This window comes from Tiliqua scincoides, chromosome 13 (assembly GCF_035046505.1).
Source record: "Tiliqua scincoides isolate rTilSci1 chromosome 13, rTilSci1.hap2, whole genome shotgun sequence".
NCBI classification, from domain to species: Eukaryota; Metazoa; Chordata; class Lepidosauria; order Squamata; family Scincidae; genus Tiliqua; species Tiliqua scincoides.
In genome coordinates this window covers 8,853,625-8,877,114 of record NC_089833.1, presented here as the reverse complement: position 1 = coordinate 8,877,114, position 23,490 = coordinate 8,853,625, and the positions used below count along the sequence as shown (strand labels likewise).

Here is a 23,490-nt window from a genome sequence, read left to right as displayed (position 1 = left end):
CCTTGTTTCTTTCTCTCCCCTGCTTTTGTGTGCCGTCCCATGACGAATGGCACAGAAAGGAGGATGCTGTGAGAATCTGGAGCGGCCATTGAGAGGGTGGGTGGTGAATGCCTTTCTCCATTAGTGAAGGGGGTCTGCGCGGCACCATTTTTGTCTGGCAGCTCAAAAGCCGAAATCGGAATGAGGGGAGGAGAACTGCACCCAAGTTGGGCCATAGAAGTGGCTTCTCTTGTGTGCCTTTTTTTTTTCTTTGGCGGCAATAGGGGTGTGTTTGGGAAGAAAACCGGCCATGAAACAATGGGGAATGTTTTAATACTAGCATTCTCCAAAGCAGGGGGTATTGACTTGTTTGAAGGAGTAGCGCATGCCAGCCTGGGAAATTGCACCCTCCTCCCTTCCTCCGTGCAAGCCCTTTCCCTTGCACAGGAAAATCCTAGCGCTGTTCACTGCTCAGTTGCTTCTCGGTTGGGACTGGGGTCTCCCACTTCAACTCTTGCAGCTGAACAGGGCTGGTCCTTTGAGATGATGTCTATGAGCCCATTTTTTTTTTTTTAAAGCCATTTCAGATATTTTATGAACGATGCTTGCAGCTGCACTGGCTGCTCTTAGATCTGCTCCAACCATGTCAGGTTCATCCTGAATTTCCAGTACCTGCCCCTGTAAAATCACAGATCAGATTTTGTCCCGGGTTTGGAGATGACGTGTTGATGAGCGTTTAATCCTCTCCTCTGTGAGCCATCCTAGCAGTCGATTCAGAAGTAAGCGCCACAGGGTCAAATGGATTTTACTTACAATGATCCACAAGGATCCAATCTGAATGGGGTCGTATGCATTCGCATGCATGCATGTTAAGTGCCCACAGATGGTTTCTTGTCTGCCGCCTCCGTTACTGTTGACCCAAACGTTGCAGAATATGTTTGAGGGCACAATCCTAACCAGGTCTACTTCTAAGTCCTATTTTGTTCAATGGGGCTTTACTCTCAGGAAAGCGTGGTTAGGATTGCAGCCTGAGTTGTGCAAGAAGCAGAGTGAACCACGTGAGACAAACTCTACTGCAATCAGTGGGCTTATTTCTGAAATGTGTGCATTTAGGGCCACCCGGGGCCAGTCCATCCATGAGGCTGACTGAAGCAGTCAGTGGCACCCACTTCAATCTTCCCACTTGCCTCCACTGCTCCTCTTTGCCCCACTCCCTGCATTGGAAAAGGTTGGTTGGCAACCTTCAGTCTCAAAAGACTATGGTATAAGCCTACAGCACCCGGTATTCCCAGGCGGTCTCCCATCCAAGTACTAACCAGGCCTGACCCTGCTTAGCTTCCGAGATCAGACGAGATCGGGCATGTGTAGGGTAAAGAGAGGAAAAGGAGGAGGGGGATAAGTGTGGAGGAGAAAAGCAGTAGCCACCATGCTCCTCTCCACCACAATTCCTCTCTGCTTTGCCCCCCCCTTTGCCTTTTCAAATCCAGGAAGCAGGAGGAGCATAGAGGCGTACATCAACAGATAAGGGGGCTGCAGTATCATTTGGCACACCACTTCAGGTGCCAAAACACTTTGAGGCAATACTTGGGGTGGTCCTGGGGGGGGGCTGGGTTCACCCAGCTGAACACGATGTCGCCCTGGTAGGAACTGTGATTCTTAATGTCCTGTGCAGTTCCCAGCGCATACCTGGTGTGAACACCAAAAGTACTCTGACTTCCTATCCCCTTAAGACAGTACACTACAGCCACCTTGAGCCCCTTGCTATGAAACAGAAATAAAGGGGGCAAAATAAAATAAATCAGCAAACGTAAGGTAGCCCTGCTGGAGCATCCTGTTTTCCACAGTGGCTGACCAACCGCTTCTGGGAAGCCCACATGCAGGAGATGAAAGTAGACCCCTTTCGCACCATTGCTCCCCTGCAAGTGCCCCTGAACCTGGAGGTAAAGCTTAGCCATCCTGACTGGTAGCCACTGATAGAGTTGTCCTTCATGAATGTGTCTAATCCCCTCTTAAAAGGGATTAGTGCCTCAAAACACATTCAGAGTGCCTGTTCTTAGGCCACCAAGTCACCTGGGGATCACCAAGTGACTGGGGATCACACACCTGGGGCTCAAGGGAAGGGAGCTGAGATGGGACCCTGTATCCCAGAACTGTCTCTCTTGGCCTTTTGGCTTTGTGTCCTTTTTTTGCCACCCCTTTGCTTCACAACCCTTGCCCTTCTCCTTCACAAGTTTCCACTGCATGAGTCTTCACTCCTCCCCAACCTTTTGGCACCCCCCCCCCCCAAATCCCCTCCTCTCTGCAAACCAAAGGCCTGGAAGTTTCCAGAGGACTGGTGTGTTACAATTCCTCAGAGCATCTCCCCGCCCGGCCCCCACTGCCACCATCGCCCGCTTCCCCTGCCACTCCATGCCCAGCAGTCGGGGAAACAGCTACTGTTTAATCCCGCTTGACAGCTCTTTCATCATCTGCCTCCTTCCCTCCAGCTTTGCGGTGGCTCATCCAAGACTCCTTTGTGGAAATAATCAAAGCCTGGTGAGTGATGGCCTTTGGGGAGGGGAGTTAGGAGGGGAGGGGGAGGAAGAGATGTCAGAGAGAACACAAGGAAGACCTCCTCACTCAGTCCCTTCTTTGGGGCTGCGAGGAGGACTCGCTTCTGTGATGGCCAGGCTCACTGAGATGGAGCTGAGGGGGCAGCAGGAGGGATGTGGTGTCTCTTTGTTCTTGGTCCCTCCCTGTCCTCCAAACTCCACAGGTGTGCACTGTGGGTGGCAGACAAGTTTGGTCCAGTGATTTCCCTTCCCACAGGTTTGGTAAGGGGACGACGACACACACCAACTTTCCTTCCCTCCAATTGTGAATATTCACGGTTTGCTGGTAGGCAGATTCTCCATTTGGGCAGGATATGGGTGGAATAAAAGGCAATTGTCTGCTTCCTTCCTTTAAGACATTCCTTGCTTAAGGTTATTCCCAGTCCAATTCTGTGACTTCTTGCCTTCTCTCCCTCCCTCTCTCCAATCACCTTCTCTTGCCTGACCAGCCCTTTCTGATCATCGGGGAGGTAGAGGCATTGCGATTAGAATGTTTTGTGTTAGTTTGGCTGCACTCAAACATTTCTCAGGAGCTGCTTTAAGAACATAAGAACAGCCTCGCTGGATCAGGTCATAGGCCCATCTAGTCCAGCTTCCTGTATCTCACAGTGGCCCATCAAATGCCCCAGGGAGCACACAAGATAGCAAAAGACCTGCGTTCTGGTGCCCTTCCTTGCATCTGGCATTCTGACATAACCCATTTATAAAATCAGGAAACTTTGAACACTTTTTAAAGAGAAAAACAGAATATATGTCTCAAAAAGAATCCGTCAATAATCCACCCCCCCATCTTTCATCATTCTAGTAGATGCTAACCACATAGGTTTCGTGTCTGACCGTGGGCCAGGCGATTCCCTCCAAATTTTAAAAGTGGATTTAGAGTTGAAACCAGTTTGACTAGGGTCAAAGGCTGGTCCTTTGACAACACACATTTTTATTGTTAAAGAACCACCAGTCTTGGCTGGAAAGGACTCCATGATAGGGGCTGAAAGGATTTTCCCCATTCTATTCCTTTATTCTACTTTTCCTGGGTTTTGTTTAACTAGAAAAATGTATAAAATTCATTCTGGAACTGGAATATTCGCAGATACTATAACCTCCTTATGATCTTTTGCATCTCCTTCCCCCCATTTGCATGTTACTCATGCGTCCGGGAAGATTGATAAAACATTATAAACATTGATGTGAGTGTATGTATCATTTTGTCAAGATTCTGTTTGTTTAGTGATGTGCTTGGGCAGTCCTGCGCACTGGTAAACATGTACGCAAGAATAATCTTAACATAATTGTATATACAATCAATCATATTGACTCTGCTTTTTTTTTTTTTTTTTTTTTTGCACAAGCTTGGTGATGTTGAGAGGGAAAATACATGAGTCAGTTGAAGAAAATATGCACAGGGCTTATGTACAAACCCGAGAAATTATAACAAAAAAGAACATTGGAGAATACCTAATGAATCTACTTTGGAAGAGAAAAACAACAGCAAATCAGTCAGACCTCAAAAGCCAGGGTGAAATTTGGAGGAGACTTTCAGAAGTATCCCTATATTCATGGTGATCTGAGATGAACTAACCAATGCCTGAAGTGCCCTTTGATCTATTAATTAAAAGAGGATGGAAAAAGCAAGCAGAGAAAAAGATGATCTAACCAAAGCAGGGATTACTCAATGCTAGTTCGGAATAGCCCCCTTTTTGAGGGGCTAACCAGCACCCCCTCATGTTGCAAGACACCCATGCTCCCTTTGCACACATATCCCTTTGCACACATATCCTGGCCCCTTCCCTCACTTCATTTCATTCTCTTGATAGATATTCCTAATCATATCGGGGTGGTTCGAGACAGTGGCATAGCTAAGGGGGTGCAGAGGTTGGCAATTCCACCGGGCAACAAACTTTAGGGGGCAACAAGCTGAGCATGACACTAGAGGTCAAAATTATGAAAACCTTGGTAAGTACAAATAACACCATCATGTTATACATCACTGTAAAGGTAATTTAATGCTGAATGCAATGAAACAAACCATACTGAAATATCTGTACTCTATCAAAAGTTATGGCCAATTAACTAGAAAACTTTGTATTTATTTGCAAAGGGGGCTACAAAATCTTCTTTGACTCCAGCTAGCAGACAGATGTCTTAGCTATGCCACTACCCCATTTTTTACTTTTTTAAAAGTCTGGGTGTGACATTACTTCCAGAAGTCACTTCTGGGGCATCATTTTGCACTTGGCACCAGGCTACACTTTCATTAGCTACGCCACTGGTTCAAGATAAACTGTTCCTCCCCGTCCACTGAGATAAGGAGTATCTTTTAGGGAAATGAAGACAAATGGGAGTACACTGTGAGTATACATTTCATTGAACGTCTGGGGCAAGAACAATACTGTCTGCACTGGGCCTCAGTGCATAAGATGACATTTCAACAATATGTGGTCAACCAAGTTTGACTGTGTTGTGACATGAACCGGGCAGGTGAAGGTAATTGAGAGTAAGGGTCAGTGAAGACAGTGGGAATGAATAAGTCAACACAGATGAATATGTAAAGGAACATGTGAATCCCTGCTAACTGGGTAAGAGTCACTTTATCAAGTGGCTGCTCCTCTTTTATTTAGCAGGGGGAGAGTAACTGGCCCTCCTCACCCCAGCAGTATCTTTTCTAGTGGCTGTCTGTTGCTGTTCTTTTGCATCTTTTTAGATTGTGAGCCCTTTTGGGACAGGGAGCCGTTAGTTATTTGATTTGCTCTGTAAACCGCTTTGTAAACTTTCCGTTGAAAAGCGGAATATAAATATTGTCGACAACAACAACAACATTTTCACAAGGTGTGCCAAGAAGAGGGGAGACACTTTTGGGCATTGCTAAAAATGCTCAACAGTGTCACGGAGGCAATGAACATGCATTTGCTCAGGACAAACTAAACTCTAATTTCAACCAACCAGGGTTTAAAATGCTGGAATAAGGGCACAATTCAAACCAGACATACTCAGAAGTATTTTGTTCAATGGGGCTTACTCTCAGGAAAGTGTGGTTAGGATTGCAGCCTATGAGTTATACCGAACTCTTCTGCAGGTTTACATATTCACAGAAGCAGACAGAGAGAACCAAACAGACAGACTGCCACAGAGGTCGGAGACATTGAAGCAGACTAGTTTCAAGAATATACTTTCTGTCTCCTGCATATACATGATTCAACCTTACATGAACCAGGGTGTTATGGAGAAAATCCGGAAACAAAATCTTGAGTTTCCAGGCTAAAGAGCTCCTTGCTCCCTGAGTTGTCAAACATCTCTGAGACACAGTGTCTCAACATCCTAAGAACACATGTTAGCTCATAAACCCGGGATTCTCTTATCTCAAAAGGGCACATCCAACAATTAGCTTATCTACTGTGAAAGTGGGGAACGGCAAGCCTTATCTAGATGATTTCCTTATGCTGAAAAAATGGAGAGGGAAAATGGGAAGACCAGTCAAGAGCTTGGTGCCTCCCCACTGATGAAATCAACAAGCAGGCTTTGCAAATGTTCGTTCAATATATGGAACGTATCTCTAGAATTTTAAAAAAAGACATGGATTTAAGCCTTTTAAAATAAATCTGGCATGTCCACACTATCATAAAGATGAAGCAAAGTGAAATAGGATGAAGCAAAACCCTTATTGGCCTGCAGGGCCAGCTCCAGCTTGGACTATGGGATTACTGGACTATGGGGAACATCTTGTTTTCATTGCAGGGCTAGCATTCATTCATTCATGAGTCTGATTGAGGTGGGTTATCAGGCAGCAGATTTTCAAGGAAAGACTGTCTATATCCATCCACTGAACTCCGCTGCTCTTTCTTTCTCCTACTCTCTTGATTCAAAAAAGGAAGACAAAAACAGTGGAAGGGGGAGGAAAGAAGAAAAGTGGGCTAGAGTGTCTCTCCAGCACCAGTGGCATAGCCAACATAAGTGTAGCCCGGTGCCAAGTGCAAAATGATGCCCTGGAAGTGATGTCACACCCAGACTTTTAAAAAAGTGAAAAATGGGGCAGCGGCCTAGCCACCTGGGGTCAAAGAAGATTTGAATATGAACTCTCCCCAGTGAAAAAAGGAAGGCTTGGAGTGCATGTTAATGTCTGGGATCAGAATGTTAGACAACAAAGACAATGAAGTTCAATGACACTGATTCTGTAGTGCCTGCATCATGTTCTGAAACTACACATCATTGGCATCCTTATGTCTCGGGAGACTATGGTATCGTGCTCTGAAAAGTGGTTCTAGAACAGCGTCTGGTGTGGCTGTAGAGGCCAATTCAGGAGTGACAATCCCTTCCACACTGGGAGCAAATGTAGTCTGTCCCTGGTGTGTCTCCCTGGCTACGGGCCTTAAACTGCTGCTTCCCATGTTGTGCTGACGCCATATGGCGAAGTTGGAGTGTCCTCTCCAGTGCGCGAAGACTGGGTAAAGAAGATATGGAGGATAGACTGTTACCCATGCAGCAAATCCCCCTTCTCCACGTCGCTGAAATGGCCCAATGGAAAGGCAGAAGCCAATACGGTTGGTTCCAGCGGTGTCGCAGGAGTTACCAGGATGTGACTGTATACAGCCGCAAATTGCCTCAGGGACTCCGGTTCCTGATTTTGCCTCGAGGTTGACTCCTGAAGCCTTTTCCTTAACTGGATGTAGCCACAAGGCAGTGGAGGTTTAGAATCAGAGTTCTCCTTCTCTCAGATGAGCTGCCTTCCCAGGCTAATGAGTCCCATCTATCCAGTGGCTGTTTAGTCGCCTCTTATGACAAGTACAGCCAAACTGAGGGCCTATTCTTATCCCCAGCCCCCAGGGCGTTTCTGAAACTAAGAGGATCCCAAAGTGGGTTAGTGGGTCCCACAGCAATGTCTCTGAATGGGAGAAGCCGCAGGCGGTAAAGGGAAGGTGAATGGATTTTTAAAAAACCCTCCTGGGTGAACTCATCAGAGCCAAAGCCTTTCAAGGTTCTGTTTTGACTGTTAAGGATTCCCCATCCCTCAAACAAAGCCTTCACCTCCTTCTCAGAAAGGGCCCCCTCGGTCACCCAAACTGGTTTTCCCTTTGATCTTTTCCCCTGTCCCGTAATTGAAGGTGATCTTGCCAAGTTGTCCAAAACAATGTTTTGCCTGGATTTCTGCAACAATAAGGCTATTCCTCCAGCCCAGGCCACATCTGCACGGCATCTTGTTGGCCCCCCAAACCTTTCTCAGGGTCAGTGATTTCCAAGGAACCATAAAAGCCAACACAGGCCTCTGCCTTGTGATACATCTGCTCTAGCCGGTCACGCCGGCATTACCACAGCTGGGGAGTTTGGGCCTCCAGGAGGAACATGCTTCGTGGTGGGATTTCTTTTTTGGGGAGGGGAGCAGGGGTGTGAGCAAGGTGGTCAGCGGAGATGGTCAAGTAACAGTATTGATGATTATGTCAGAAGGGGAAATGCAATAAGAACTAGACCTTTCTGCAGGAAGTGCTTGCAAGAGGTGCAGGCAGGTTGTTATTTATTGCTACTGCAGGATGCAAAGAGTGCAGATGGAATGCAATGCTTCTTCCTTGATATAGGACAAAAAGGCAATTTTTTAAAAACTTATTTTCCTTCCTTTTCCATTTTTTAAAAAACTAGTTTTCCTTCAAAAGGTGAAAGAACACTGCACTACAAGGAACTGCAGCCTTTAAAAAGAGAAATTTGGCTCTCTTCACACTAGGAAGGCACTCTGCACACGTTTTGAAACACTTTGACATGAAAACTAAATCCCACATTTTGTGGGTTCTGGCTTGGCTCCAAGAGGCAACTAACAGTGCAATCCTGTGCACATCAGTGTAGAAGTAAGTTCCCATTGAGTTCAATGGGGCTTTCTCCCAGGGAAGTGTGCATAGGATTTCAGCCTTAAGCATGCTCGAAAGGCTGGAGGTTAACCAACAGAACAGTCGTTCTCATACATTTAGCACTGGGACCCACGTTTTAGAATGAGAATCTGTCAGGACCCACCAGAAGTAATGTCATGACTGGAAGCAGTGGCGTCACTAGGATTCGAGTCACCGAGTGTGGGAGGCCTGCGCGTCACCCCATGTAGTGGGCGGGGCAACACCCCAGGTGGGCGTGGTGATGTACCATTGCCCCGCCCCCACTGGTTTTTTGGGCTGTACCTTTTGTTATAACACAGATATTTCAATGTGGTTTGTTTCATTGCATTCTGCATGAAATTACGCATTGATTGATATATAACATGATAGTCTTATTCCTCCAAACTCTGATTTTAGTGATTTTGAAAACTTGTAGAGTCTCACACACACACCCCTTGTCAACTTACTAACACCTTATTGCAGCAGTTCTCAAACTTTTAGCACTGGGACCCACTTTTCAGAATGGCAATCTGTCCAGGGCACATTGGAAGTGATGTCATGGCCAGAAGTGACATCATCAAGCAAATTAAAATAAATAATTATAAATAATTAAATTAAAATAAAATAATTACATAAGGGGGAGCCAGTCCTGTTCCACCAAGTGAATCTACTCTGAAGTAAGTCCCATAGTGGTCAATGGGACTTACTCTCAGGAAAGTGTGGGTAGGATTGCAGCCTGTGAGCCCAAGCCTATGCATTTCTACTCTGAAGTAAGTCCCATAGTGATCAATGGAGCTTACTCTTTAGTCTGCCTATAATAACAACCCCCCAATAAGAATCAGTGAGATTTCCAGTCCTTCCCAGTGCCCAGTTTAAAGTTCTTCTGTTTCAAGCATATCAAGATAAAGACCCACCTGGCTTTATCTGTACTTACCTGGCTAAGTACAAAATAGAAAACTTTCTTGAGCCCTTACCAGCTCAAGCCACTTTTTTGTCCTTTTTAATGGGGGGGGGGGAGGCTGCCTTCTGGAGCATTTGTTGCATTCCAGCTCCATGGATTGGGACCATTCCAGTGCCCTCACATTCCCCTTTGCCTGGCCTGACCACCAGTCAAGGCACATCTGCCTACTTGCAAGTAAATGCGACGTGAGGCTGCTTCACTTTCCATAGAGCTCCATGGACTTGCAGCTGGGAGGAGGGACCTCCTTCTCTGTGCTTTTGGTGGCTGCATTCATTGGATCAGGACCATTCCAACATCCTTGGAGCCTCTCAGCCTGCCTCTCAGCCTGCCTTGACTAAGGCAAGTCCGCCTACTTGTGAGTAAATGCGACCACGTGGCTTCATTCCGGCTCAGACCCGTAGCTGGGAGGGGGGAGCTTCTTGGGTGTTTTGGGGGGCTGCATTCATTGGATCAGGACCATTCTGGTGTCATTGAATTCCTCTCAGCCTGCCCTTTCCAATGGACTATGGCAAGTACGCCCACTCATGAGTAAACGTGCGCTACGGCTCACTTTCACTTTCCATAGGGCTCCATGCATTTTTTCCTTCCGGTTTTTTGGCCATAACGTTTGAACGAAAAGAGCTATTTCAATTCCGTTTTTGCATTGCATTCCGCTGGTGATTCCGCATCCAATGGTGTATGGCATGATGTGGTAGCTCCTAACGCCGTGAAGTTAGCATGTCCTACCCCCAGGGAGCGTCACCCCTCCGGTGCATCACCCGGTGCGGCCCACACCCCCTGTACCTCCCTAGCGACGCCAGTGACTGGAAGTGACAACATAAAACAGGAAAATTTTAACAATCCTAGGCTACAACATCCCCACACTTACTCAGGAGTAAGTTCCATTGACTATTATTGTTAAAAGAATATACATAGTCGCTTGTAAAAGGTACAGGTCTGTATCATTTCCCCAAATGCAGTCACATACCATGGGAGCATCAAATCTAACATATTAAAAAAAAAATATTGAAATGAATGGGGACCCACCTGAAATGGGCTCGCGATCCACCTAGTGGGTCCCGACCCACAGTTTGAGAAACATTGCAATAGAAGGTTTGACTTCTTCCATTGCAGATTGTTATACCAGATCACATACTACAGTATTTCTCAAACTTTTTGGTCCCTAGTATTTTGCACTGAAACTAGAAGAGACCTTCTCCTAGTCAAACCTAAGCAGAATACTTGGAAGCAAGCTCCATTCTGTACAGTGGGGGTGTGTTTAGGATGGTAGCTTTATGTTATATTGCTATATTATCATAACATTTCAGAGGAATTATGTACTGTGCTATTTATGTTTTATTGAAACAACATTTTATTATATTTTATGGAAATGTTTTATTTCAAAGCTTAAATCAGGGGTTCCTAACCTGTGAAGTCTGTATTCCTAAGGGATTCAGGGAGTACAGAATGGGTTCTTAGAATTAAAAATACATTTTCCCATGATGTGCATTTTTCCCCCCTACATTTGAATTTAAATATTCTTTTTGAATTTCCACTTTCTTGCCATATCTGTTCAATGCAATTTCAAGAAAACTGCCAATTTAACATATCATTAGTCACAATTTCTCTGACAATGATTTATTTAATAAATAATTACAGATGACAGCAATTTATTTAATCAATATAGCGCCCATAAACAAGTTTTTTTTTCACATGAGGCCCTGAAGAGTGTGGACGTGCCTTCACCCTCTCCTCTGACCCATGCCACTGTCCTGTGTGGTAGGTTAGGATGTGACTGATCCACAATCACCCAGTACAATTAGGGACTGAGCAGGGATTTGAACCCAGAGCTTGCTTTTGAAGTCCATCCTTCCAACCACTACACCTCAGAGGCTTTCCTAACATCCTCCCCTAAAGACCAAACAGAGACAGTGTTTGACCAGGCACAGACACCAGAAAATAGCAACTATTCCTGGTAAACAGGGACAGTTGAAGTGTGTGTGAGAATATAAAACCTTAGAGCCAGGTTTCCCCTGCCAGAATCTAAAATTCCCTTGGCGGGAGAGCTGGTGCCATAGTTGTTCTTTCCATGCGCACCCCAGCCAAAAATCCTTGTTTGCCAGGATGCTTCAGTCAATCAAAACTTGTGAATAAGAATTCAAATAAACACTCCCAATAATATTTATTTGGCAGCCCACCTTCCCATCTCCGAACCTGGACTCGGGCAATGTGGTTGATGAGTTTTGCAGTCTCTGAGGGGCTTGGAACTAGCGGGACATAGCAGGAAATAGCCTCTGCTAACCACTCTGTTTCGATAGGCTGGAAGTGTTTGGGGGGAGTTTGCAGCTTACTCAAACGCTGGTAGCTTCTGATGTCATCTGAGGTCCTCTCCATACGCCCATGATAGGCATCGGCCCATTGCAGCCTTGGAAACTACTCCAGTGCCCCTGGTGAGCCAACCACCATGATGCCTGCACTGCCACTGGTTCCTTTAAATTTCTTGCTCAACTCCTTGCCAGGTGCCAGGGCTGCCATTTTAATTCCCTAACAATATCTGGCAGGGCACTACCCTGTGACCAGCAACTGTTACCCTGCACATGCCCGATCTCGTCTGATCTCGGAAGCTAAGCAGGGTCAGGCCTGGTTAGTACTTAGATGGGAGACCATCTGGGAATCCCGGGTGCTGTAGGCTTATACCATAGTCTTTCCATGCCCAATCTCATCTGATCTCGGAAGCCAAACAGGGTCAGGCCTGGTTAGTACTTGGATGGGAGTCCGCCTGGGAATACCGGGTGCTGTAGGCTTATACCATAGTCTTTCCATGCCCGATCTTGTCTGATCTCAGAAGCTAAGCAGCGTCAGGTCTGGTTAGTACTTGGATGGGAGACTGCCTGGGAATACTGGGTGCTGTAGGCTTATACCATAGTCTTTCGAGACTGAAGGTTGCCAACCATCTCCCTATACTGAACACTATCTCCCGATCTTGTCTGATCTCGGAAGCTAAGCAGGGTCAGGCCTGGTTAGTACTTGGATGGGAGACCGCCTGGGAATACCGGGTGATGTAGGTTTATACCATAGTCTTTCGAGACTGAAGGTTGCCAATCACTATCCTGTGAGCATTGTGGGGGAGAATCAAAATGGCAGCTCCACCTGTGCCAGGGCTGTGAGGAATGCCATTGCCACCTGCTGCGATTCACTGACTGGTAAGCCAGCTGGGGCAACCTCAAACCTAGAACCGGATCTCATCCTCATTAATCATTCTCACAATCTGTGCCAGCTTGGGCATGTGATCAAATAAGGTCCTCTTGCTAAACAAGTGAAAACCAACAGAAGATTGAAGTAATGTAGTAGGCAGTCTGGACTTGTGAAATAAAAAGCGGGAGGTGGGTCAGAGGAATTGCCCTCACTAGGGTTTTCCAACAAAAGTTAGCCCCTTACTTGCCTGCAAGTCCCTTTCAACATGCCTTCCTGTTGCTATCTTCTCTTTTCTTAAATCTTTCCTTAAAACCCATCTTTTCCCTGAAGCTATAGGCCCATCTCCCATTCCCCATACTACTGGGACAACACCTAAGCAAGTGTACTAGAAAAGTAGTACAGTAGTACCTTCCTCCCTGAACTTTTCTTTCACCCAGTTCCCTTCTTTTCCTCTGTTCCAGGGTTTCTCAAGGTTTGTCCTTGGCTCTACCACTTCACATGGTCCACCAGGTGCAAGAGCTGCACCTGTTTGAACTACCGCTTGAAGTAACAGGTGATGACATCATCACCAGTTGCTTCTGAATTGGGAGGCCGGATGCGACGTGACGAACACCAGTAAGAGACTCAGGGTGAACGGGTGGGCTTTTTCAAGAACGGAAAAGCACACTTTGGAGCTCTGCCTGCCGAGCTGAGCCTCCTACCACTGTATGTTGTGTCCCATTCCTGGGCTTCTTGCCAGGCAGCAGGGGTTTGAGGGTCCTGCAAGCACCACCAGACACCACCTCAAATACCACTGGTGGTACCTGTACCACTGGATGAGAAACACTGCTCTAATCTCTTAATTTTTAGGAGGCCAGTGGACAGTATGAAAACATGTTGACAGTAATCATGAAATCTTACTTCCCTATAGTAAATGAGTAAGAGGCACTTTTTCAAGTGGGTGCTCCTCTTTTTTTAGCAGGGGGAGAGTAACTGGCCCTCCTCACCCCAGCAATGTCTTTTCTAGTGGCTGCCTGCTGGTGTTCTTTTTGCATCTTTTTAGATTGTGAGCCCTATTGGGACAGGGAGCCATTAGTTATTTGATTTCTCTCTGTAAACCGCTTTGTGAACTTTTTGTTGAAAAGCGGTATATAAATACTGTTAATAATAATAATAACCTTCTTATTTCCATCACCATCTGCCTGTAAAAAGCGACATGCAGCCACTGCACACGTCAAAAACAAGGATGTCGTTTTGGACAGCTCAAGTACTATCAAGTGATTGCAATACCGTGTACATAATTCATCTTCAACCTCATTACCATCATTTCCCAGTAAATGTCAGTCTTTTACCAGGACCGACGGCTGAGTGTCTAGAACAGGGGTCTCCAAACCCTGGCCCAAGGGCCAGATATGGCCCGTGGCAAGCCTCTATCTGGCCCGTGGCTAGCATCTGACCCCCTGAGAGCCTCTGGCCCAGATGGCCAAACACAACTGGAGTTGTGCTTGTGGGGTGGGGAAACGGGGGTCCATTTAAGTGTGTGCTTTGGCTGTGGTTGTGTTTGGAGAAATCCTGGACATTTGATCCCATTTGTTCATTTATTTAATCATCTAAGTTCCATCTCTAATGTATTTATTTAAATTTTATATTTAATTTTTGTTTTTCCGGCCCTCAACACTGTGCCAGATATTTGATGTGGCCCTTCGGTCAAAATGTTTAGAGACCCCTGGTCTAGAACTATGGAAAAGCACATTGCTTGATGTGCCAGCATTTTCCTGCTCATGTCATCACTTCCTGAAAGCAACTGTCAATATAGATTAACCCATGTGTTTACTCCAGCAAATCAACACCAGGATTCCTGTGCAAAAGAAGATACTGGAAGAATTCAGTCACAACAAAGGAGGGTGGGGCACTTACTCATGAGTAGAGCGAGTTAGGCGCAGATGCTTGTCAGAACATGCGGTGAAGTTATGGCATTTGCTCGGAAAGAGAAGGATGCAATGGGCTTCAACAAAAATATGAGACCCTCCAGCGTTCAACTCGTAAAGGAAGCAGTACTGTGATGTCTGGGAGACTTAATTGGGAATTTGGAAGCAGCCACCTAAATGTTTGGAGTCCCGGGGCTTTGGTGTATCCTCTAGGCCCGGGGTGCCCAAACCCCGGCCCTGGGGCCACTTGTGGCCCTCAAGGCCTCTCAATGCGGCCCTCAAGGCCTCTCAATGCGGCCCTCAGGGAGCCCCCAATCTCCAATGAGCCTCTGGCCCTCCAGAGATTTGTTGGAGCCCATACTGGCCCGACGCAACTGCTCTCAGTGTGAGGGCGACTGTCTGTCCTCTCACGTGAGCTGTGGGATGAGGGCTCCCTCCACTGCTTGCTGTTTCACGTCTGTGATGCAGTAGCGGCAGCAAAGGAAAGGCCAGCCTTTGTGCATGGCATAGGCCATGAGCTATTGCAAGACCTTCATTCATTCATATACGTTCCTCTTTACTATATTCATTAATGTAAACCTATGTAAATTTATTCAAGTTTTAAATGTAAATTAATTCTTTTTTTTTCCCTGGCCCCCGACACAGTGTCTGAGAGACAGTGTGGCCCTCCTGCCAAAAACTTTGAACACCCCTGCTCTAGGCCAAGGGAAATTGTCGGTAATCTTAGTGCAGGGGCTACAGGTGCCAGCAGGGCCCAGAGAGAGTCTTTAAAAAAGAAAGGAACATTTTCCCCTGAATGCCATTTGTCTCGCACCCTCCCCTCCCGCTGCCCCACTCTCCTCTTCTCGTTACGCTGTTTAGTGTTATTGCAAAGTATACAGTGCACCAGCCCGTTGCACCTACTGGCACGCAGCCCAAGCGAAAAAGCTATAAAGAGAAGACCTAAGCATTTTTACTGTACAGCCCAACTGAATAAACAATGGGGAGCAAACGGCCCTGCTGCCGCTTTGCAGGGCTTCGCCTTGGTGCGGGACCTGGTTATTAGGCCAAATGAACGCAGGAGACAAGAGGGATCTGGCCTTCGTCCCACCCAGCAGTGTCGGTTATATATTCCACCTTCCCTTCCTGGAGGTGCCTTCTAGCTGGATGGAGGGGACTGCATAATATATAAGCCACTGCTTACTCTCCCTTCCCACCCAAAGGCTTCACGTGGGTTGGTGGGTCATTTACAATCCAATCCTAATGCTGGGCAGTGCCATCAACTGTGCATTGCCCTGGCAAAGGTTGTCACAAACATGATGTAAGGCATGTTGTGGCAGCTGGGGGGGAAGGGGCAAAGTTCCCTGCTGAGCAGTGGGGAAACTTTCCTGGTCTGGGGGGGGCAGCGGAAAGGCGGCAAACTGAGTGAGGGGACATCGGGCCAGGGGGGCGGTTTAGGCCTGGGAGGGGGCAGGGTTGCTGCCAAACCCTCTCCCCTCTCCCAGGGCTCAGGGCCCAATCCTATCCAACTTTCCAGGACCAGTGCAGCCACAATCAGCCCCCAGGTAAGGGAACAAATGTTCCCGTACTTTGAGGAGGTCTTTGTGCCTCCCCACTGCAGGATGCAGTGCGTGTCCCATGGACAAGATTGCATCGGTGCTGGAAAATTGGATCGGATTGGGCCCTCGGAGCCCTACATGGGTCACCTCAGTTCTGCACCAGTTAAATAGCTGGTGCACCTCCAGGTAGACCCATAGGGGCTGTTGGGGTCTGACGCAGCGTAAGGAGACCCTTACCCCAAGGAGACCTCCCTTCTGTGACCCTGCAGGATACAGAGACAGCTGTTTCAGCACTGCTGTACTGTGGGGCAGTAGCCCCAATGGGATTGGGTTATTAATTATCATCCACCCAACCTAAGCACCCTCCCCCCACGCACACTTTTCAACCTTAACTTTCATTCTATTGCTCTCATCCTTCCCACTGCGAGCAGCATGTCACCAAGGTTAAAGGCAAAGCAAGGAAGTGGTAGGAAAAAAGTGAGATGCACATTATATAGAAGGGCTTTATATGAAGGACTTCTGAAATTCTCATCCAATTTTTCCCCAGATTAGGACATTCCCAGTCAGTATCTTGTTTCCCACGTTGAACAAATACACTAGGATGGTATTTTCTATTGTGGCAGTTTTACTTCCAAATGGTACGCAGGGAATTCTGCAAACAATTTCCTTTAAATTTCAGTTCCTTTAATTTTCCAGTTTTTAATCTTTATCCATTTGTCTTAAAATTATTGTGATCATGAGCTAGATCAGCCATTTTCAACCACTGTGCCGTGGCACACTTGTGTGCCACAAGTTGTCCACAGGCGTGCCACAGGAATTTGGGGGGGGAAGTTCATTTATTAATAGGGCCAATGGGAGATGTGAGCCCCCACTGGCAGCATGGTGTGCCTTGTCAATTATCAAAAACCTGGTGGTCTGTCTTGACCATTTTAGTGCCTTGGCAGTGTGCCATGAGATGAAAAAGGTTGAAAATCACTGAACTAGATCTTTAAAGTGGCAGGTGAAGAAAGCACGATAAAGAAGAAATTTAAAGTTGATTGTCTTAATATATGCACTTAAAAAAAACACGGCTACAGGTGCATGGAAACGGTGGCCGCCACAACGAGAAATTTACCACTGCATCACTGCGGACTGCTTGGGCCTTCGACCTGATCCCACTGGGCCATGTTTTCACCCATATGCATGCTGAGCTATCATTTTGGAGCAGACACTGGGCGCAATCCTAACCAGGTCTACTCAGAAGTAGGTCCTATTTTGTTGAATGGGGCTTACTCTCAGGAAAGTGTGGTTAGGATTGCAGCCACTGTGTTCTTTTTAAGCTGACGGTCTTTTTTCTTGCTCGATTGAGATGGTGGTTTGGGAGTTTTGTTAAGGCTCCAAGATGGCGATTGTATCTAGACACCAACACAGGTGTACAAAAAGTGTTTTACTGGTGTGAGTGTGATTGGGGTGGTGGTGGAATGGAGGTGGAATGGGCTGGAATACCCATTGGGTGACTGGTGACAGCAGCTACTGCTCTGTTAAGATTATGATGACAAGGCTGGGTGAAGATCAGAGCCCTTCCATTCTCTCTCATGCTGACCAGCAAAGTCTGGAAATGAAAATCTCCAAAAATAACACCAGCTACTCCCAAGAAATCTTAGCTGTGTTTTCTTTTGGGATTTTTGTCTGAGCTGGCAGGTCATGGGTTATGCATTCCCAAATACTGCCCTGACTGCACAGGTGGATGAGGAACTGTCCATTAGGACCAAGAGATTGGGATGGTGATAATTATTTCACATTCCTGCTATAATCAACATCATCATCGTTGATATGATGGACCGGATATGAGCTGGTGCAGGTGTTCCTCAACCTTTACAGTCTCAGAGGCTTTCCCTCTGTTCACTTTTCTAAAGAGAAAATAAACTGAGACCATGTGCCCCGTACATAGATGACTTTAGACTTTTAAAGACAAGGCAACTGAAATTGAACCCTTTGAAGTGTGAGACATAGGGCAAGGTCGCAATTTGTTGTCCTGGTTCAAATTTTTGCACATTTTCCAGGATGTGATTGAGGTTTGACTTTGCTCTCAAAGTGTTGAACAATGAATTGCTTTGCTAAACGGACCTCAGTGTTCCTTAAGGTGTGCCTGCCCTTTCCTGTAGGAGATCCCTGTAGCCCAAGGTCAACATTGCTTTGGAAAATTTAGGTGTGAGACATGTGGATTGCACGGCCCTCCCAAGGAAAGACCATCAAATATGTTTGGGTCGCACAGCTGATTTTTCTAACGTGCAATCTGTGTGGCAGAGGTAACTCTATAAAAATATATATATATTGGGGGAGGACAGGGAGGGGGTCAAGTGCCTGGTCTTATTTTAAGCCAGGGATGTGCTGATCTACCACAGCAAGACTTGAGTCAAGTTCTGAGTCCCTGCCCCTTTAGCTTGATTCATGCGCAAGTCTTAATCTGCAGCCTTCAGCACTTGGCTAGAGCTATTTTGGGACTCTTGACTTGGGTCAGAGTCTTTTTGATAAACAAGTCAGGTGCAGCTACACAGAAAAAAACAGAGCTGCTGACTCTGTGTGTGTGTGTGTGTGTGTGTGTGAGAGAGAGAGAGAGAGAGAGAGAGAGTTCTCATTTAACACTCCCCTGATGTCCCCATCCCATCTGTAAACAAAAGCTCTGTTAGAGAACAACAGAGTAAGGGTAGCAGTGCAGAAAGCACCGATCGGTTCCTTATGAACCTGAGTTTCTGAGCCTCAACTTGTTCCCAAGAAAAACTCCCAGGTCACTTCCAGTTTCAAAACACATATAACTTGAGTCCACACGAGTCTGGGAAAACATGTATTTGGTGACCGAGTCTTACGAGTTGAGTCGCCCATTCCTGTTTTAAGCACATCTGTGTGGTAGGGCAAGGGTAACATCAGCCAGGTTGGGTCAATTAAGAGCTTATTAAATTCTGAGCCCTCAGTATCGGTGGCAGTAGCACCGCCTTGTGACCAGGGGTAGGGGTGCCATGGGGGCCCAGTGGAGGGTGTTGCCCCAGCAATCCAGTGCCAGCTGTCTGTTTAGGCACACACCTGACCTTTGTAAATAACAAAGCCTTGAGTCTTTCACTGGTTTTCCTCTTATTTTAAGATGGGAGTCCAGGAATGGAGCACAGGAAGGAGCGGGGTTGAAAACAGAGTTCCCACCTGGTATTACAACCACAATCTGCACTACGCAAGGCCCCTCTCGTGCAGGCACGCACATTCACACACAAAATATAAGTCACTTAAGGGAGTAATTCTGTGCTTTTGGTGATGTTCGCTCATGTAAGGTCGATGACATGAACCTCATTTGGCTTTTACCGCAGTTGCTCACAAACTACAAGATCACGTCCCCCAGTGCGAGTTTTTACAAGAGGGAGAAATTCCAAAAATGGAAAGGGATGGGGCGTGAAGAACCTCTCTCCAGAGTCACTGACTCCTTGTCCTCAACATCTGGATACAAACTGTGCTGTTCCACGCTTCATGGCGGGTCCACATGTTTCAAGCGTATCTGAGCCCCTGTGGGGTAGGCGAGACTGCCCAGCATCTATAAAATGCATGGCTAAGTCCATTAAAATTAAAGAGAGGATGAGACTATATATGATTTTTCAACCACAGCCAAATATTTAACATTCTTGAGTGATGAGGACATTTCTTTTCCTTCTTCTTTTTTTTTAAAAACAGCCTTCATTGTTCTCAACGAGGTGGAACTGTGAAAACGAATCTCTCCTCTGACCCCATTCATTTAAAAAAAGTGAAATGGCACAGAAAAAAAACATAAAAAAAAATAAAGTAAAAACCTAAAAAACTACCAAGCAGAAAAAACTCAGTCGGCAGTAGAAATGACTGAATGTAAAAATAACAAAAGCAAGTGTGGAAATAAATCCGCCTGCCTTGAAAAATTGATTTAAAATGATATTTTAATGCAATCATCGTCCTGATGAATAATAACTCAGCACTTGGCTAGGGGGCCTGGTTTGTTTGCTGGCATCCTGCTGTCAGAAATGAAATAGGGTGCAGTACACCCCACACCAGGTTCACACGCACCTCCTCTCCCCAAATCATGCCATGATGAGGTTAGTGACATGGCTGGGTTTGGCGGGCAGGAGCCTGGAAGCCACGTTGGGTGGGGAGGGGGAGGCAGAATAGGATCCAAGCTGCAAGCAGCGGCCTGCCTTGAATCAAGTTATCTCCAGGCTCTATAACAACGCAGACCACACAGGCGCTTGCTGAAATAACTTTTACTGGTTCCGCAATATAACCTCCAGCATTGGCAGTCTGGTAACCAGCAGAGAAATTACAGCCAGCTGTTTGTCTGTAGAAGGGTTGGTAAGCAAACCAGCCAGCAAGGGGTGAGTGGCGGGGGGACGGGGGGCAGGGGGGGTGCAGTTTTAATCCTCTATAATGCATGCATGTGACCGTTTATAAATGCGGAAATCAAAGGGCAAAATTGTGAGAACCCAGTGGTGCAATGCTTGAATTATGGGGTGGGGAGGCAGTGGGGCTTAGCCCCTTGCCTTTGGTGGGGGCCCTGGTACTGTGGCCAGAGAAAGCCCAGTGGATGCACTGCCACCACATAGAGCAGTGTTTCTCAAACTGTGGGTCGGGACCCACTAGGTGGGTGACAAGCCCATTTCAGGTGGGTCCCCATTCATTTCAATATTTTATTTTTAATATATTTGCCCTGCACATGCCTGATCTTGTCTGATCTCAGAAGCTAGGCAGGGTCAGTACTTGGATGGGAGACCACCTGGGAATACCTGGTGCTGTAGGCTTATACCATAGTCTTTCCATGCCTGATCTTGTCTGATCTCAGAAGCTAGGCAGGGTCAGGTCTGGTTAGTACTTGGATGGGAGACCGCCTAGGAATACCGGGTGTTGTAGGCTTATACCATAGTCTTTCGAGACTGAAGGTTGCCAGCCATCTCCCTAAACTGAACACTCTCTCCCAATCTTGTCTGATCTCGGAAGCTAAGCAGGGTTAGGCCTGGTTAGTACTTGGATGGGAGACCGCCTCGTGCTGTAGGCTTATACCATAGTCTTTCCATGCCTGATCTTGTCTGATCTCGGAAACTAAGCAGGGTCAGGCCTGGTTAGTACTTGGATGGGAGACCGCCTGGGAATACCTGGTGCTGTAGGCTTATACCATAGTCTTTCCATGCCTGATCTTGTCTGATCTCAGAAGCTAGACAGGGTCAGGCCTGGTTAGTACTTGGATGGGAGACCGCCTAGGAATACCGGGTGTTGTAGGCTTATACAATAGTCTTTCGAGACTGAAGGTTGCCAACCATCTCCCTAAACTGAACACTCTCTCCCAATCTTGTCTGATCTCGGAAGCTAAGCAGGGTTAGGCCTGGTTAGTACTTGGATGGGAGACCACCTGGGAATACTAGGTGCTGTAGGCTTCTACCATATTCTTTCGAGACTGAAGGTTGCCAACCATTAGACTTGATGCTACCATGGTATGCGACTGCATTTGGGGAAATGATACAGACCTGTGCTTTTAACAAGCTACTATGTATAATTTTTTTTAACAATGATAGTAAATGGGACTTACTCCTGGGTAAGTGCAGGTAGGATTGCAGCCTAGGATGGTTAAAAAGGTTCCTGTCTGATGATGCCACTTCCAGTCATGACATCACTTCAGGTGGGTCCTGACAGATTCTCATTCTAACAAGTGGGTCCTGGTTGTAGATGTGTGAGAACCAGTGACACAGAGCATTTCTTTGACCCACCTGGAAGGCTTTTTCCTTTCTTTTTCAGTTACGTTGACTTTTGAATCAGTGCTTTGACAGCTTCCATTTAAAGAATGAGAGCTAGTTTTTTTATATAGTTTTAAGAATACAGAAGAACATAAGCAGAGCCCTGTTGGATCAGCTTCCTGTTATCTCACAGAAGGCCACCAGATTCCTCAGGGAGTACACAAGACACCTGCATCCTGGTGCCCTCCCTTGCATCTGGCATTCTGAGGTAGCCTAGTTCTTAAATCAGGAGGTTGCACATACCCATCATGGCTTCTATGGCAACTATGGCAACTGGTGCTCCCCCACCCACCAAAATGCAGCAGGGAGGTCATTTTTTCTTTCATGCCCTCTCCTTTTCAGGTCCAAGTGAAGGAAGAGGACAAGCTCTTCATCTGGTGCAATAGCAGGGAATACTCAGTTTGCCTCACGGGCAGGCAGGCCCTGACAATTACAGCAGCATTTCTCAAACTGTGGGTCACGACCTGATTTCTGGTGGGTCGCAGAATGCCACCCAGAACCACCAACACTTCTGCTGAGCTGTCACATTTTTTTTCTTTAATATGAAAAGCTCGCCTCCGGAGCATGTTCGCATGGAGGAAAACACATTTGTCAGTGAAAACACACTCCAGAGGTGCCCTTTTTGCATTAAGAAAACCGGGCAACCCAGAAGTGTTGATGATGACGTGATGTTACTGCCAACACTTCCAAGGTTATGAGTTCCATGCTAACGGTGGGTCGTGGGGCGGAAACGTTTGAGAACCACCAAATTACAGGTTTCCCATTTACATATCAGAAGAAATGGGGCTGCCCCATTGTGTAAGAAAGGCTGGCTGTGGCTCTGGACAGCCCCCTTTGCCAACTTGTTACTGTTTTTAGGAGCCTACAGGTGGGCATAGCTTCACACACACACAAACCCACTACATTCCCGCCATGCTTGTTTCAGCCATGCAAGAAAGGAATGGGGGACTGCTGGAATAAGGGTGACATTGACACCCTGGCCTATGAGGTCACCGGCTCAGAGGTGGTGGGGTCAAACAGGAGCGTGCCAAGCATATTGTGTTTTGCTTTGCAGCCTTCCCACGGCCAAGGCCCCTTTCAGTTCCCCTCCACCAGCTCGCCTTCATGTCTAGTGCTCCAGATTGCCATCGCTAGTCATCACCTGGCGTAATTGAAAAAGCCCACAAGCATTATCCAAAGGTTGTCGATGGGGATGGCAACGAAGCAAAGGCTGCAGGTGTGTGCATGTGCACACGCATAGGAAAGGGGGAGGCCATAGCCCTTCTATGGGGGGAGGGAAAAGCCCTTCTTTTCTAGCCCGGCCCGATGGAAAAGTCTTTTAACTGGCATTAGGTTTCACTTCAGCCAGGCAGCTCAGCGATGCCAAGGATGCAAGGAATCTGCCCTCGACCTCAAAAGGATGCATTCTTTATCATCTAATTAAAAAAATAAAATAAAGGGGTGGGGGGTTGCTTGTGAACTGCTGCACACCTGCTCAGCTGACAGCCCAGCCAAAGAGAGTTTGGAAAGAGGGAGTGTGACAAAGAAAAGGGGAAGGTGGTGAGGAAAGAATGGGGCCGAGGGTCGGGGAGCACAGCCAGATCCTTTGCTTATGACAGGTGCAAAGGGACGTTTTAGAAACCCAAGAAAGAAAACAGGGGAAGTGGTCCCTGGGCTTGAAAATTTCATCCATAAAGACAGGCAGGTAGGTGGGGGTGTGGGGGAAAAGTCTCCTTCCTCCGAGGAG

General features: G+C 46.8%; 3 pseudogenes; 2 read left to right on the top strand and 1 right to left on the bottom strand.

Annotated features, from left to right (window-relative positions):
* Window positions 1-1,246: 1,246 nt before the first annotated feature.
* Window positions 1,247-1,366, bottom strand: LOC136633956 (5S ribosomal RNA; annotated as a pseudogene).
* A 10,562-nt stretch (window positions 1,367-11,928) lies between these two features.
* On the top strand, window positions 11,929-12,045 carry LOC136634101 (5S ribosomal RNA; annotated as a pseudogene).
* A 253-nt stretch (window positions 12,046-12,298) lies between these two features.
* LOC136634157 (5S ribosomal RNA) lies at window positions 12,299-12,421 on the top strand (annotated as a pseudogene).
* The last annotated feature ends 11,069 nt before the right edge of the window (window positions 12,422-23,490 follow it).